The 16,674-nt window shown below is 41.1% G+C and overlaps 1 long non-coding RNA gene across 1 annotated transcript in view; it reads right to left on the reverse strand.

Annotated features, from left to right (window-relative positions):
- Positions 1 to 10,114: 10,114 nt before the first annotated feature.
- Positions 10,115 to 16,674, reverse strand: part of LOC144799583 (uncharacterized) — a 31,745-nt gene continuing 25,185 nt past the window's right edge. Inside the window, exon 3 of the long non-coding RNA XR_013603842.1 lies at positions 10,115 to 10,223. This is a non-coding gene — a long non-coding RNA (uncharacterized LOC144799583). The remainder of the gene's footprint in view (positions 10,224 to 16,674) is intronic.

The following is a 16,674-nucleotide window of genomic DNA, read 5'->3' on the forward strand; positions in this document are numbered from 1 at the left end:
TAGCCTAGACTCACTTGCCATCGTAGGCCCTGTGTTCTTAGCCACTGTTGATGATGGCCCTTGCCATGGTTGTCCTCGTTCTCTTGGTGGTTCTAGTTCTCTTGGTTGTCTGCTACTCCTTCTTCTTATGGCACTGTCTAGATCCTCTTGGCCATCTTAGTCCCTTCCTTCATGGCCTTGGTCTTCCTGCTCCTGGTCTTGGTCTTAATGGTACCCATCAGTTTTGTTGATCTCTCTTTCCTTTTCAAATCATCATTCTGCATTTGCTTTTCCTGTCCCTAGTTCTCCTGATGCGTGTCCCGTTGTGATTCCCTTGATAGTTGTATCCTCTTGGTGGACTTGGTATTCCTAGTGTTCCTGATCTTCCTGGTTGCCCTGGTCCCTCTACTCCTCTTGGTCATTCTCCTCTTCCTGGTCTTCCACCTATAGGTTTTCCTCTTCATGCTCCTGGTTTAAAAGGTCTTCCTTTTCATAGTTCTCCTAATCTTCGTATTGATTTTCATGTTCTCCTTTTTCTAGGTCTCTTCCTCCTGATCATCCTCTTATTCTTCTTTCCCTTCTGTCAACTCATATTTTCCTCAAAATCATCCTACTAGGCTTCATCTACATATTCTTGGTCCTGGTCTCTAGGTATTGGTCATTGGCCATAAGTAGCCCTTATCCTCCTGAGATCCTACTTCTGTTAAAAGGATTATCTTTACCATGGTGCTTATTGCTGTGTCCCTCCTAGTTGTTCTTCTGGTGCTCTTGCCCTGGTGTTCTCCAATCTTTTCATTCTTCTGGTCCCAGTCCTGCTGGTCCTCATGATCTTCATTGTCCTTATGTTCATGGTCCAGCTAATCTTGGTCATCCTCTTCCAAGGTCCTCTGGATCCTCTGGTGCTGTTACTCCTAGCAATCCTGGTGTTGGCCTTCAGGTTTTTCATGGTGGTCATGGTGGTGGCTGCTGTTCTGGACCTCCTAGCCTCCGCTTTCTCTTCATGGTCTTCTTCCTCTTACTGGTCTCCCTCCTCCTGGTTTTCCTCCTTATTTTCCTAGTCCTCTTAGAAATCCTTTTCCTATTCTTCCTGGTCTTGATCCTCTTGGTTTTCCTAGTTCTTGGACATGGTATTGGTCCCCTGTTGGTTTAAGTTTTCCAAATCCTCTGGTGGTCCTGGAGTTTCTAAACTTCTTGGCTGTCCTGGACCCTCACCTCCCCTTCTACTCATCCTCATGGCCATCTTCCTCCTCCTCATTCTGTGTAGGGTCTTCACAGTGGTGTAGGTTCTCCATGTTGACCTGCCCATCTTCTTCCTTCTTGTTCTGGTGGTACTGGTCCTCCTGATGACCCTCCCTTTCCACTTGCACATCCTTCTTCTCCATTCCATTCCATTCCAAAGTAGCTTTATTCGAAGTATACTCATAAAAGCACAAAACAAACAACATTTAGATACAGTTAAAAATGCCTTGGCTGGATAGTTAAAAATGTTTGATAAAACTTAGATCTCAGAGCAAATGGACGAGATAAAAGTTACACCCAGTTAAAATAATCAATCACATGCAGTGGCCAGGCTAGGGAAGTTCAAATTAATGCTCACTAAAGAATTACCCAGATTTAGGTTTCAGCCTTATAGCCCACGCCCATCCTAGGTATTTGGCTACCGCTATTGTGATAAATGGTAAAGTGTTGGTGCGCATAAGCCTTTACGCTTCGGCACTCCTAAATGTGCAAAGTAGGTTGCACACTGGAGCCAGCCAAACTCGCCTAGGGAGTGCATAGGCGGGACAGGCAAAAAGCACGTGGGCAACTGTTTCGCTATGACTCCCACAGTCAGGACAGATGTTATCACTTGTGGGAGTCCACCTGGACATAAGTGACTTTAAAGGTAAGGAGCCTGCCCTGAGTTGGAAGTAAAGCTTCCTATCTCTCGGCCTGGTGATATTATCCCAATAGGATTCTAATCTGGGTGTGAGTTTTGTTTCTAAGAAGATTCCCACCATAGAAGATGAGTCAGAGTTACTCCAAGCATTAAAAGCAGCCCACTCCCAATGCTTTTCTTTTAGGATGTTTTCAGAGGGAAAAGAAGCCTCTAATGGGTTCTCCCATAGCATTCTCATTGCCAGGCCAATAAGGCTATTCCTAACACCTCTTAACCAACCGATTTTGTGGAAGGCATCAGATTTATGATGAGAGTTCAGATGTCGTTCACAACCTGCACCAATATAAAATCGGACGCAACTTGGGGACATCAATAATAGCTTTCCTACCCAAATCCTATCTAAGTGGCTTAAGAGGGGTGCTTTGTGGGAGATTGGTAATGCTACGGAGGAACTTATTTTCAGAAAGAGTTAAAGGAGCTGCTTTCTCAAACCCCCATAATTTGGCACCATAAAGCGCGGAGCTAACAGCTTTAGATTCATTAACTTGGAGGACTGGTCTAATTGGTTTTGTTAGAGACCTTTTATGCTCCAGACTTAAAGCTCCCGTAACTTGTCGATGTTTCAGGGCTGCTATCTATATGGCAGTCCCACTTAAGGTTCTTCTTTAACTGTATACCCAAATAGGTAAAAGCCCTGACCAGTTCAAGTGTTTGTTTATTCATAAAAACCCTCCCCTTAAAACTTCGATGCGGATTAAAAGCCATTAATTTCATTTTTGACACATTCACTTCCAGGCCTCGAGCAGCACAAAAATCTTCAAAAATTGATAGAGCTCGCTGGAGGCCATTAGGAGTCTTGGAAATAATTAATGTGTCATCTGCAAACATTAAAGTCGGAATTTTTACACCTGCTAGAGAAGGGGCATCTGTATTCACTGGCAACAAACGGTCCACTATTCCATTAATATACAAAGAGAATAACGTTGGTGCCATGGCACAGCCTTGCCGTACCCCTCGTTCAACCAGAACTTGGTGGTGACCCTACCCTGCCCACCCCAGCAGATTCTAGCATGATTGCTCACGTGTAGCCTCATTACGAAGGTTAGGATGTTGTCCGAAAGTCCTAATTCCCTCAACGTCACCCATAACCGGGAACGGGGGACAAGGTCAAAAGCTGAACGTAGATCAACAAAGGAAGCGTAAAGGCTGCCCTTGCCCAATGTCACAGTCTTCCACTATAAAAGAATAAAATGAATGACTTGATCAATGGTGCTAGTGTATTTACGGAAACCCTCTTGGAAAGGGGACAATATACAATTCTCTTCAATCCAGTCTAAGATATTGTTCAGGATCAACCTCCCAACTACCTTCTGAATCGTATCTATCAAGCTGATAGGTCTGTAATTCCCCGGTTGAGTTTTATCTCCTTTTGTATATACTGGAATTATCACGGCCCCTTTCCAGGAAACCGGGATCGGGCACCCTGGGCTGTTGCATTTGCCATCAACAAGATGTATCTACCCCATCGTATTTTGTCGTAGAGGAACACATCCGCAGGGACACCATCGGGTCCTGGCGCTCTACCTCCAGCAACTGCACTAAGAGCTGCTAAAACTTCTTTGTCATTAATAGCCTCATCAGTATAAAAAACATAACTAACTTCTTCCATTTGATCATCTAAAGGGTTACGCGCATATTGGGGCCTAAAGTAATTAACCCATCCTTCATGAGAGACATGACTTAGGGGATGATCAGGTTGACCCCCTCTGCCTCACTTAATGATATTCCAGAATAATTTGGTATTATTTTGCAAACTAGATTCTTTTAGGTCCTGCCATCTAAGCTCATCCCATAGGCACTTGGCTTTATGGATAGCTTTTATGTATTCATATCTTGCAGTACGGACAGTACCCATTTCCCCAACCCTGATAGCATTGCCAAGGGCAATTCTTGCTTGCATAAATTCATTGTTATATCACCGAAAGGGTTTGGAGTCAGCTAGTTTCTGGCTTCTATGGCGCTTAATAAAGTGGCTACTTGTACATCTTCTCCTCTTTGGCCTCCTGGTTCTGGCCCTTCTGGTCTACTTCATTCTACTTATTCTCCTGGTTTTACTGATCCTCCTCTTTGTCTTGGGCATGCTGGGCCTTATGTCCTTGGGGTCTCAGTCATCCTGGTCGACTGTGGTTTTTGGCTGCCTGATCCTCCAGGTTTTTCCCATGGTCCTCCTGCTATTGCTTTCTCGTCATTATCTTGGAAATCCAGTTCCTTGTGTTCCTAATCCTGCTAGTGATCTTGGTCCTCCTCCTGCTCCTCCATTCAGTTGTACTGAACTTTTTGGAGAGTCTTGTCCTCCTCTTCTGTTTGACCTCCCTTTCACCCTCCTGTTTCTCCCTGTTCATCCTACAGGTCCTCTAGTTATCTTCCTGCTTCTCCAAGTGATCCACACTCCACTAATGTAGTCTCATCCAAAGTCAGCAAAATACACCCTCAAGCCAAAGGGCACACTTAGATGTAGCATGGGTGGATGAACACTATTGGAAATACATTTTCCCCTTTTTTCCTGTTAGATAGTAAAATACAGACATAATTGGGGTGCTCCTCTAAAACCTGGATCCATGTATGCGCCGCTACATCTGTTTCACTATTAACAGTTGTGGACCAGGATTGCTCAATGTCCCTCTTGCACCCCTGCACACTGTGAACCATGGGAGTACAGAGGAGCCTAAAAGGATAGTGTTTGCTTATGAGAATCAAAGGCAACGTGGAGGCAGGAGCTGCAACACAGAAGATGGGTGACGACTAAAAGCAGTTTTAGGAACACATTTAGCTACACAGATGCTAATGAGGAGAATGATCACCTGCAATTAAGGCTTGTAAGACTCATTGGGGGAACAACCTCAAATGATGTATATGTTCAATATGCCATACAACAAAATTCGGTCATGTTTTTATGTTTGTAGCTGGTATTCAAATTTTTATTACAAGTGGAGACTGTCAAAAGAAGGACCTGTAAGGAAATTTGAACATCCTGTCCTTTTAACTGTAAGTGCTCAGACCTAGCAGAAACTGTTCCACTTTGGGCCTCAACATTAATCTACAATTCTCAAGCCTTAAAAATAATAGTTCTGTGGAAATGAAAATTGGCAGATTGGAGACGTAATGATTCTAATAGTGTGTCCACCAAGGTCTACGTCACTCTTGCCTTTTCAGCTAATACAGTTCGCACGTCTCTAACTACGGACTCTTTCCTTTGCTAATATTTGTTTTTATAGCAACTAAAAGTAGTATTCTATAATTCCAACACATTATTGATTACCAACATGATAAATTTCCAGTGCTCCTCTCAAGACTTCACTGTTTTACCTGTATGTTCGGTCACCAGGAGTGCAATGCAAAGTCATTGGGCTCCTTAGTGAAGGTCATTTGTAAATTTACTTGTATTTCACAGGGTGTAAGCAGCCTCTCAGACTAGAGAAAATGCAATGGCACACTGTTTGTTATAAGAGGTCACTAGGGCTTTAGTAAGCCCAATTACTGCTTGGGACCTATGTCAGGGCTCTAGTGACTGACGATCTGCTGTTTTGTTATGATGAACACATCAAGATAGAGCAACAATATGCTCAATTTCACTTCTATAACCAATTTTACTTACCCAGTATCACAACAACAGGTGAAGCACATTTCAGCACTGTTGATGTTTATTTAAATTCTAACACAATTGCTTCGGTACACATTTCTCCTTTATTAATCCCGATTTCATATGTAACAAATACAAATGTGCATTTTGCTTCTCTGGCTGCCTTCATGGATTGTGTACTAATCACAATTGAGCTGGTTCAGTATTTGGAATTAATGTTGGAAAACTATAGTCCCTGTAATCCAAAACAATACACCAGCTCAAAACTGAAATAATTACCAGGCGTGAATGTGTCAAATAGTGGGGAATTACTGTCCAAATTGGTGTGGTGGTTCTATTTCCCAGGGGTATCTAAGGGGCAAACTTGGAATCATAAATTTTTCCTACATCCCAAAATTTCTGATACCCACAACATTGGTACTGTTGGGAGTGGAATGCCAATATGTTGGCCCAATGTACACATGATGGAGGCCTGAACCATCTCACAACTCCACCTGTGGTGTAACTAACTCACCAATGGAATCCTGTAGTTCTGTATTCAACACTCATTTCTAAATAATGTAGTGTTTCATTGCAGCTAATCTCTCATTATGGGATACAGTGTTCCTTATGAGTGGATCATTTGGGATTGGTTGAAGTGGCAAGCATGGACAGCAAATAAAGGTCACACTCACCGTGAGCAAACGAAATGCCATATCAGCAGGCAGCTGGTGCTGGAGCCTTTCAACTTCATTGACCAACCAAGGAAGCTCCTTATCTAGTTGCTCCTCTGGCAGAACAGAGGCCAAATTTCCCAGAGTGGTGATGACCTGCCCCCAGACCTGTTAAGATAAATTACACCAGGTTTTCAGTTCCACACACTAGACATTAACTACTAAGAAAAGATGAGCCACATGTGGAAGTAGAGGGTTCCCCGGAGAGGCAGCTGCACTTGACATCTGTTCACTAGGAAGTGATTCTGTCATGCAAAGGCAGTGGTTTGTTTCACTGGCAGAATATTCCAATAGACAAAACTGATTCTCTAAAATAGAAATGTTATCCATGAATTTGTTTCGCTCTTGTCTTATTTGGATGAGGGTTCCCCACCCACTCTCTCTATTTTCTCCCTCTGCCCAGCTCTTTAAAAAAAAAATATATTTCCCCTGCCTCCTATATATGGACAGGTTGTGGTAGACATAGAAAATACACTACTGCAGCTGCGATTTTATTAAATTGCCCTAGAATCTAATTCTGTCACTTTCTTTTTCAAAAATACTTATTACACTTACTGTTCCCTAATACTTAAGTATTATAGCATGGTTTAGCTTTGATTTTGTTGTATATATCTGACCTGATAGGAATTTGATACTTGGTCGGGTACAATAAAGGTTTTTACACATTTTATTCAGCTACATAAATAGAGATCACAAGTCTGGGTCAAGAGAATGAATTTCATATTGTTTTGTATTTCATCAAATGAAGTATATATGCAAAGGCAGAGGAAGGGGTAGTCAATGTGTATGCATCAGTTATCTCACAAAACGTAACAGCTCTAAACCTTCATCCACTGCACTCTGTTCCTTCCCCACTTTACCAACTCACCTCCTGCAGACTGGGGATGGTTTCAAGAAGAAATACCTTACAGGTTGAGTAGGCTTCAAAGAAAAGTGTGACTAGAGGAGTGTCTACACTGGAAGCAAACTGGCCTGATAACATCTCAATGACTGCACAAAAATAAAAAAATTACAGTTAAGTTCAAAGGCTTAAGTGTTGCATTAATCTACACATGTACCACCTTGTCTGGTAGTGCATAGGACATACTGAGGAAAAACAGTGCAATGTTTCTGCTGATAGGAAATTATTTTTTAGCAGGTATTAGACTCAATTCACATAGGTATTCTCTGACTCTCATAGATACTGTAATGGTATCCATTTCGATCATGCATCCTATTGCACTTTTGAAGCATTCTAGACAATATATGGTAATAATTCCACATTACTGCATCTCATTGTATTGAACTAAAATGAAGGAAAGGCAGAATATGTGTCACCAGAGTACTTTTTACATTCAATTAGCAACAAAGCAATTTAGTTTGTACGGTTTTGTTGTTTATGAAATAAGAGTGGAGAAATCGGATTTTGCACAACTTATTACTGTATGACGATATTTGCCCTCTTGGCAAAATAAAAAAAAGTATGTAAAAATATAAAAGATGATGCATCCGAGCATTCCTTATCAGTAATTTTGTGAATCATTTCATGTGGTTAACAAAGAAGTACTGGTTCAGATATCACCAGAGTAAAAAGTGGTGTAATGATTTTGCACTATTCTGCTAATCAGGCAGGAAGACACTACACTGGTTTTAATCTCACATCTAAATAAACACTGATTCATTCAATTTCCTATATTAAGCATAGCAAAACGTGTGAAATCACATTGCCCCTTTTTCTGTCCTAATATGGAAAATGTTTAGTTGGGAGCAAATCTTTCTTCCTGCATTCTTTATTTTTCAAGAGGCAAAAATGGTAAAAATATGTTTACTCCATGATTTGCACCAGTCTAAATCTTTACTTAACACGGTGACTAGTTTGCAATTGTGCGAGCTCTAGGTTGCAACAAGATGTCTGTGCCATTGAAGTGAACAATTACCTCTGGGAAATGATGTACAATTTCTACAGGTTTTAATGCTTCACTTCCTAGGGAGGTAAGTTCACAACATAAGGCCTGATTCAGGCTGTGGCAGATGGGTATCCCATCACAAACGTGATGGGATAGCCCGGCCCTCTTATTACACATACAATAGGATACAACTTGTCCACCAAACTCTAAATCAAGCCCTTCGTTTTTTATTACTGAAAAGAATAGGGTTTTTCCCGGAGGTGCACTATACAGACTAGAGATGTGTTCCAGTCATTACATGGCAAACTTGACACAGCAGCTCAGCATGCAAGTTCAATTGGCAAATGTACTAGAAAGTAGTGGAGTTACACATTATGCAGACCATTGTTGCAGTTGAGTTCTGATTTGTGCCACAAATGAAAGTTTAGTGCAGATAAGTAATCAGTTGTTGAAAACAATGGGATGAATAGGGACTGTTATTCTCTGCACCAATCAGACATAAGAAATTGCATCTCTTTGCATGAAGGGTGCTCTCAGGAAATGTTACAAAAGTGAACTTAATAAAGGTGTCCTCTCCCAACACTCTCCCAACCATCAAACCGAACGCGACCCCTCCACCAGCGCAGGTGCACACCAAGACTAAACCAATATTTCTGGTTGATTGTAGAAGCAGTCTTCATTACAGGAAAGAGCGTTCTGAGAATCAGATCTAGAGATGGTTCCATTTCCGGTCCTGTAAGAGAAAATAGGATAAACAATATTAATTAAACTAAACACCAATACCAACTTAAGATGATGAGTGTGCTGAAAAGGTGGTGTTGGTCATGAAACATATTGTAAAAAAATCTTGATGCATGGCTTTGTATATTTTCCACCCAGCAGAACATAAAACGTAATGCAATAAGCGGAAAAGAACGTTTCAAATTGTCTTTTCCCAGGATTCATTTGCACCTTTTTATGACGGTGATGAAGGAGTTCGGCATTATAGCAGAGTTGCTGCATTTACAGAAATTCTAAATCCTTGTACACATAAAGGCTTAATAGTTAAGTAGCTGGTTGGTGTAGAGCTGTTTCTGTTTTTAACAGTTTTTCCTCAAGAGACATAATGAAACAAAACCTGTAAGGGACATCTGGTACTGGTATGTGGTGCTAAAATGTGAATCTAAAATGTGAAATTACAAAATTTCAACAAATCTAAAACAATATGTATCATTTGAACATAATAACCAAAATAGCAGCAATACATTTGCATCTTTCAAAAGTGGCTGTCAGTGGACCTGTATTTAAGATGCAACCATTCACTTCTAAGGCCTCTTGCTGGAGTTCCATATTTTGAAGCCTTCTGATGGCATTAGCACGGAGATGCTTGTTTCTTTAATTAGCACTGTACAGAAAGTAATCGTTTTGGAGCTTATTTGAATTACCATTATGACATGGGGTTGCAACACATAGTGGTGCTGTTGTATTTCCTTCCAATTAATTGTCACTTCCTTAAAAAATGAATTGTTTTAACTATGTGGGCTGAAATGGCAAAGGCATGGGCATGGGACTCTATTCTGAATGCCACAATCAGTTTGAAATATATGTAGAAAATAATTTAAATATACCCTGTGGCTTCTTTCCACTTTCAATTTGCATTGTATATGCAATGCTAGTGATTGATCCATTCTCAATCACCACTGTAAAATGCATAAATTCACCATACTGTTATGGGTTTTGTACAAAATGTAGAAATACTTTAAACAAGCAATGGAGTAAGGGAACTGAAAGAACAATGGAGTAAGGGAACTGAAAGAACATGTTGCCACATGCTTCAGAGCCCACTCTGTGTATTTGAGTGTTGTGATGACATGAGCCATAGACAGATAAAACTATTTGCTGACAGACCTAAAATGAATGTAGAATCCGGTAGACTGCCACAGAGCACAGTGTTTGATAACAACATAGCATTTTTTCAAATTACCGTATTGAATTGTCATTTGATGAATGGCCCAAAAAACAATCTCCTCTGGAATAGAAGGCACGGTAAACAGATTTACAATCTTAGAAGATATTGACTGTGGTATCCACTTGGTAAGAGAAATTTGACACATTAAAGCCATCCTTTCAACTTCAGGCGAATTCTCCTAAATATGCAGAAATAGGAAATATTGGTAATTTGAAACATTTGTGACGAACAAGAGGAGAAAAACAAATCCAAAACAAGTATTAAGTACCATGGATCAGGTATAGAGTGAACATTGTGAATACAGGAGATGCTTGAACAAATCAATAACGGCTTGATTATGAGTTTGGTGGATGGGATACGCCGTCACAAACGTGACGGATATCCCGTCCGCCATATTACATGTTCCAACTATAGGATATAATGGAATTGTAATACGGAGGTCGGGATATCCCTCACTTTTGTTATGGAGTAAACCTGTCCTCCAAACTCCTAATCAGGCCCTAAGACTCAATTATCAATAAGATAGAAGCGGAGCAAATAACAACAATGTAATCACTCCTTGAAATAGACCAAGTATAACCAGCAGTTACCAAAACAGATTGAAAATAAGGCTGTAGTCTGAGATTTCTTGACCCCTAGCAGCAAGAAAGTTTACAGGATAAAAATGGGTCATAATAAAATTATAAATATATTGGTACCCCCAATGAATGAATAAATAAGTCCATCAAAATATCAGAAATTCTTGTCTTTTCTTAATTTCACATCAAAAAGGCTTTTCTTTTTTTATAAATGAATGTCTTTCTGCACTGCAGAGGTATCCAAAAGTGACTGACACCATTTAGGATGTGCACCAAGTGTATTGCTTGGTACAGGCTGAGAGGTGCGAGCTATTCAACCCAGTCGCTTTCTGTATTGGCATGGGGCATATATCATCAGAAATAATTAATTCTATTTGGCTATTCTCTAGACCTGGATTACCTTAGTGTTTTATACTTATAAAATATCTGTACTAGGGGTATGAGTTTGTGAAATATTTAACCTCTTTTCAACACAATACTGGCCTTAGAGACTGCAATATCTTTTTGAGCGGAACAAGAGGTAAACTGGCTTTAAAAACACTGAATGATTATATTTACAAATATTTTACCTATTTTAAGTCTAACACAAATGTATTTTAAACACTCTTATTAGGATGGACTGTCTTAGATAAAAATACATGGAAATACATGATAAAGCACAATGTCAATAAATCAACAGTACTGTAATGGTATAATACATTAACTACATGCTAATAACAATGTGGTGTGTTACGAAATAGGTCTACAGTTGTTTCATCTCCTTGTATATCTTGATAAAAACATGACCTTGCTAGTGAAGTCCTGAAGTCTCAGAGGCCAGAGAGGGTGCAACAGTGAAAGATGTGTGGCACTTCCAAGCTGCTGTTCTGTTTTGTACTGCCAGCATATCTAAACACATTTGGAGGTGGGTATATTACTTAACTTCATTTTCATGGGGATGACTGGGTTTCTGAGACTCTCCGTAGCACCTCCCAAAGTGTGCCTCGGTAGGCGTGCTACCTTTCCACCGCTTCCCTTAGAGTTAGACATCTTCTGCGATCCAGTTTGCCTTTGCCAGTGCTTAGTAATTTGACAGAAAGACCTGGACAAAAGTGTTCCCTCATTTGTATGGGCCCTAGCCTCCTAGCAAATGGTGTAATGCGTCTTGACACAGTGTGGGGGTGAAATGGGTACAAGTACAATGCTTGTTACAAAAGGCCCAGCACATGCCTTGGCAGAATCTGCTGCAAAACAAACACCACCTACCTCCTGTGGTTTTTGCCAATGTAGTCCATGATTTTAAATGAGTGCAGCCCCGAACTCTCATCCCCTTTCTTACTCTCTCTTCTCTCAGTTTCTCACACACATAAACAACTACACACACAAACCAGTACAGACTTGCACACACATTTCTGTGTGCAAATCTGGTACTAAAATAGGCAATTCATTCTACAAAATACAAATCAAGATCTATGAGAGAGCTTTACCTTTGAATCTATTAGTTTGTTATATACGGATTGACTCTATTTTGTGTTCTCAGCCCTTGCCTACCTGTGGAATGTAAAGAAGAATCTGATTCTCGGTGTTACAATATTGCTACCTTTGCTAAGATATTTCAGAAGTTCTTTAGGAGTGAAAATATGGAATTTGGGGCCTGATTTTGTATTTTACAGGCAAAGCAGTGTCCTCCAGGGTGTCAGAGGACATTGCGTCCGCCACCCCAATGGTATTTGAGTTGTTATGTTTCAAGCTGACCTCTTGCCCAGCGATCATCTCTGTACTTTGAAAGGAACCACTGTCACAGCTGTTTCCATCAAGGTACAAAAGGTTTGGTGGATGGCCATCCTCGGTTTGACAGCAGTTCACCAACTATTTAACTTTTTTTTTTCAGAAACCCATGAAGCGGCAGTTTCTGAAAAACAAAAGATTCATGACTTCCACACTCTGGGAGTTTTCTCCCAAGGTGTGGAGATCATTATTGTTTTTTTCCTGTCCCTCACAGACAAGTTTTTATGCAGTGATTGGCAAAAGAAAATGATTCTAGGCTTTGGTCGACTGAGCCATCAAGAAATCCACTGATTGGAAAGTTGTAGTCTGCCCACCTGTAAATAAGGCAGGTGGACAAAAGCTTGGAGGGCAGGGTACTCCGTCATATTTGCAACGGTATAACCTGTACGCCAACCTCTAAATCAGGGGCCTAATGTTTGTTATAGTCTTATTAAAGGCTCTGCAAAATATATAAAGAGGTGAAACAATCATAGACCTGCGTTGAAATCCACTGGTTTCTCTCCTAGATATATATTGAGCATCATATTGTTACAAAGAAATATTTACTTTGATGAATGCTCATTTACTTTTTAATTGATCTATGTATTTACAGCTTTCTGTTGTCGTTAGTTGTAAAATAAACCTCTCTTTCTTTTACTGTCAATGTGCAGAAAAAATAGAGTGGATAACATTTGAGATGTTATGACTTTTTCCATTTGACCAGATTAATGTTTTTCTATTGTTTAAGGTGTGTTAGATGTATTCGTAATTCAAAACCTCTGAACACAATATGCAAAAAATGTATTTAATAGTTACAAAAATCAAAACCAAGTATACCATTATTTTGCAATAGAATCAGAGATAAAGCAGAACAGTTTTATTGTTGCATTTTTTATGGGTATCGGTGTGGGATGTTGTGTTTATGTTTGAGATAAGCTGTATAGAGTAAAGTTTGTGAGACTTATGATTTGGCGGGTATTGAGAGTGACAGTGGTGGTGCAGGAGTTGTTGGTCAGTATGTAGGTATAAATTAGAGGATGTATGGTCTGGGGGTTAGAATTTACAACAAGGCAGTTGATTTATTTGAGGGTAACATAGGGAGGGCTCTGCGCTCAACCAGGAGTAACCTTGACTTCTGGGCCTCCATGCCTTTGTCGGTTGCGGGGCGTGTGGCATTATTAAAAATTATAACCCTCCCCCGTTTACTCTATTACTTTGTTACCCTGCCGATTTGGATACCTGGAAAGTGCTTTGCCCAATTCAACTCCATGGTTTCGAGCTTCCTGTGGGGAACAGGACGAAGAAGAGTGTCTCTGCCGACCATGATGCTCCCGCGTTGGGAGGGAGGCTTTGCAGTGCCGGATTTGCGGGTTACTACAATGCAGCCCAGTTCCAATGGCTCACACAACGGCTGGCAGGGAAGCTGGGAATGGAGACAAACCAGAGAAGAAGGGACCTAGAGCTTCGTCACTTGAGTCGGATTTTGCTACCGTTCCCGATGCGGGAACGCGAGGTATCCAGGGATCTATGGGTCCTGAGGCAATGTTGGTATAGGGCTATATGACGCAATAAAGGGAGCCCGGCATATACCCCTGAGATCCCGGTGTGGTTCTGTGAGGAGCTCACCCATGGAGGAGATTGACAGCGGCTACATGACTGGGAGGAATCGGGGATCTCCTCCCTTGGAGATCTGTATAAAGATGGTGCACTTTTACCATTTCAAGACCTCATGCAGAGGCACGAACTTTCTGCTCAGGACTTTCTCTTGCGTGCGGGATTAACCGCTGCTCTGCGCAAGCACTGGAAAAAAGGGTTAGAGAAACCACGGGTCTTACTTCCCTGCCAATATGTGGTCACCTCTGTAGGTAGGATCAAGGCGGTGACGTGCTTGTATCGGAGGTTGACGCAGGGCTTGAAGACACCTCTGGAGGGACTGCGTATTAAGTGGGAAACTGACCTGGGAACGCCTATAGAGGAGAAACCTTGTGAATTGTTAATGGAACGGGCCTGGAAATGTTCCCGAAACGCGAGATTCCAACTTATTCAATTTTATGTGTTTCATCGGGCATATCTTACACCTCACAAAATTAATGAGTTTTTTGGCTCCCACGCTACCTGCCCACGATGCAGACTGGAGGGTGCGGTATGCATACACATGTTCTGGGATTGTCCGCTGCTTCGTGGATTCTGGGGAGAGGTACTGGCCAAACTGACGGAGGTGACGGAGAGGGACCTGCAGAATACTCTAGGGGTGTGCCTGTTGCACTGGTTTCCCCACACTTCCCGCAACAAAACCACCAGGAAGTTCCTAGACCTGGGGTTAGTTCTAGCCAAGCGTGAAATCACTAGCCATTGGAAGGCGTCCACGGCCCCTAGCGTTGCGCGCTGGCTAAGTGACTTTACTAAGTGGGAGGATTGCGAGGGGACGCTCCGCCTCCAATTAGCTCGGAGGACTGACAACAACAAATTCTGGGAGTCAGCGAGAGCCTGTGTGGCGTTGGTGGATTTGCAAAAGAATCCAACTGAGGATGATGACTGACCTCGCCGGCTATTGGTGCCCTCTTTATTATATGAGACTGCAACAACAGGTAGTGAGTTGAGAGAATGGGAGGACCGAGCGTGGAAGTGGGAGTGTCCCTCCGGCGGAGATGTGGGCTACTGACATAGGACTAGGGTGGAGTATGCAGAACACATTATGAGCATTACATGCGCGGCTAGGGAAAGCGACATGTCTGAGGGGAGGTAGGTGGTAGGGTTCGGGGGGGTAGAGGGCGGGGAGTTTGAGTTGAAGGGGGGATTTTGTTCGTTTTTATACATGATGAAACATGGAGGCTGAAAGTGCCTGAATAGGCTAAGAGCAACACAATTTAGCCCTGTAGAACTGTGTCTCGGGTTCACTGGGATATAACTCTTGCAATTAGAAAGGCCTCACTCTATATGTGGAACAAATGGATGGACTAACACAGACTTGGCGGGGCGAGGCAAAATCTGGATGGGGACACAATTATTGGTCAAGTGTTGCGAGACTAAGGTAATGAAGTTGCATGTATCGGTGAATTGTTTGTGCATTGCATGAAAACCTAATAAAATATGTTTTAAAAAAAAATAAAAAACTTATAGGATGTCTGGTGCAGGTGTTAATGTAGGGCACCGAAGGAGGAGGAATGTAGGTACAGAAGTAAGAGAGACTTAAAGAGTAGGAAGTGGCGTGTTTCCTATTGGTGGATTAAAAGCAATGGTCTCTAACTAATCAATCACATGTTACTAGTAGCTCGCACTCTGCCATTGAGTAGCTCACATATGATAATTGCCTGTCAACAAGCTTGAGAATATACAGGTGCCCACCTGATAACACAGCTATTTAAAACACAGCTCCCGTTCCTATGATTTACTCAAACGCTGACAGTGCTTGAGGATGCAGACTACCCTTTTCTGAAAATAATTTCTTCTTTTTCTACTTCTTTCTAGCCTCTTTTTACATGTCTTTCTGTTTTCCTTGCTTTTATGTCTCTCTTTCATTTCTCAATGTATTTTACTCTCTCTTTCTTGCTGTCCTCTTTCGTTATTTTTCCCTCTTTCCCGCTTCCCCCCTATTTGTTTACACTATCTCTTTCCTTCCCTCCTTTGTTGTGCATTCTTTTTCAGTTCTCTTTCTTTTTTTCTTTTTGGCTTAATATTCTAATTGATATTTTTCTTTCTTTTTTTCTCATTTTACCTTTTTTTCAATTTTTCCTCCATTTTCCAGTTATTTGTATCTTTCATACTATTTCTTTCTTCTCTTTTTCAATCTTGTGTCTCTCAGTAATTCTTTCCTTTCTTCTTTCATTTTTTCTTTTTTCTCCAATTTCTGTTTTTCTCTTTTCTTCGTTTATTATTCTTTCTTCTACTCTTACTTAATTTTCCTCCCTCTCCTTCTTTTCTTTTGTCCTATCTCCATCTTTCTAAATGTTTTTCTTTCTCTGGTTGTTTCCTTCTCCCCCTTCTTTTTTTCAGTCTTATCTGTTTTCTCTGCCTTCATCTTCCCTCCTCTGTTATTCTTTTTCTGTATTTCTCCTTTTGGTGTTATTACTTATTGTTCTGTTTTTTTCTTTTGCTCCTTTCTTCATCCACAAGGATCTTTTCTTAATTCCACCTCTGACCTGATCTTCTCCCTTCTTTTTTCTTCTACTTTTTTCTCTTATTTTTTTTCTTTCTTTCCTTCCATTGTTTTCTCGCTGTCTTTTTCTTCCTCTCACCTTCTTCCTTTATTCTTTCTCTGTTGTGCTCTTCATTCTTTCGCGTACTTCTTTTTTACCATGCCTCCTT

The sequence above is a fragment of the Lissotriton helveticus genome, chromosome 12, assembly GCF_964261635.1.
Source record: "Lissotriton helveticus chromosome 12, aLisHel1.1, whole genome shotgun sequence".
In the NCBI taxonomy this organism is placed as follows: Eukaryota; Metazoa; Chordata; class Amphibia; order Caudata; family Salamandridae; genus Lissotriton; species Lissotriton helveticus.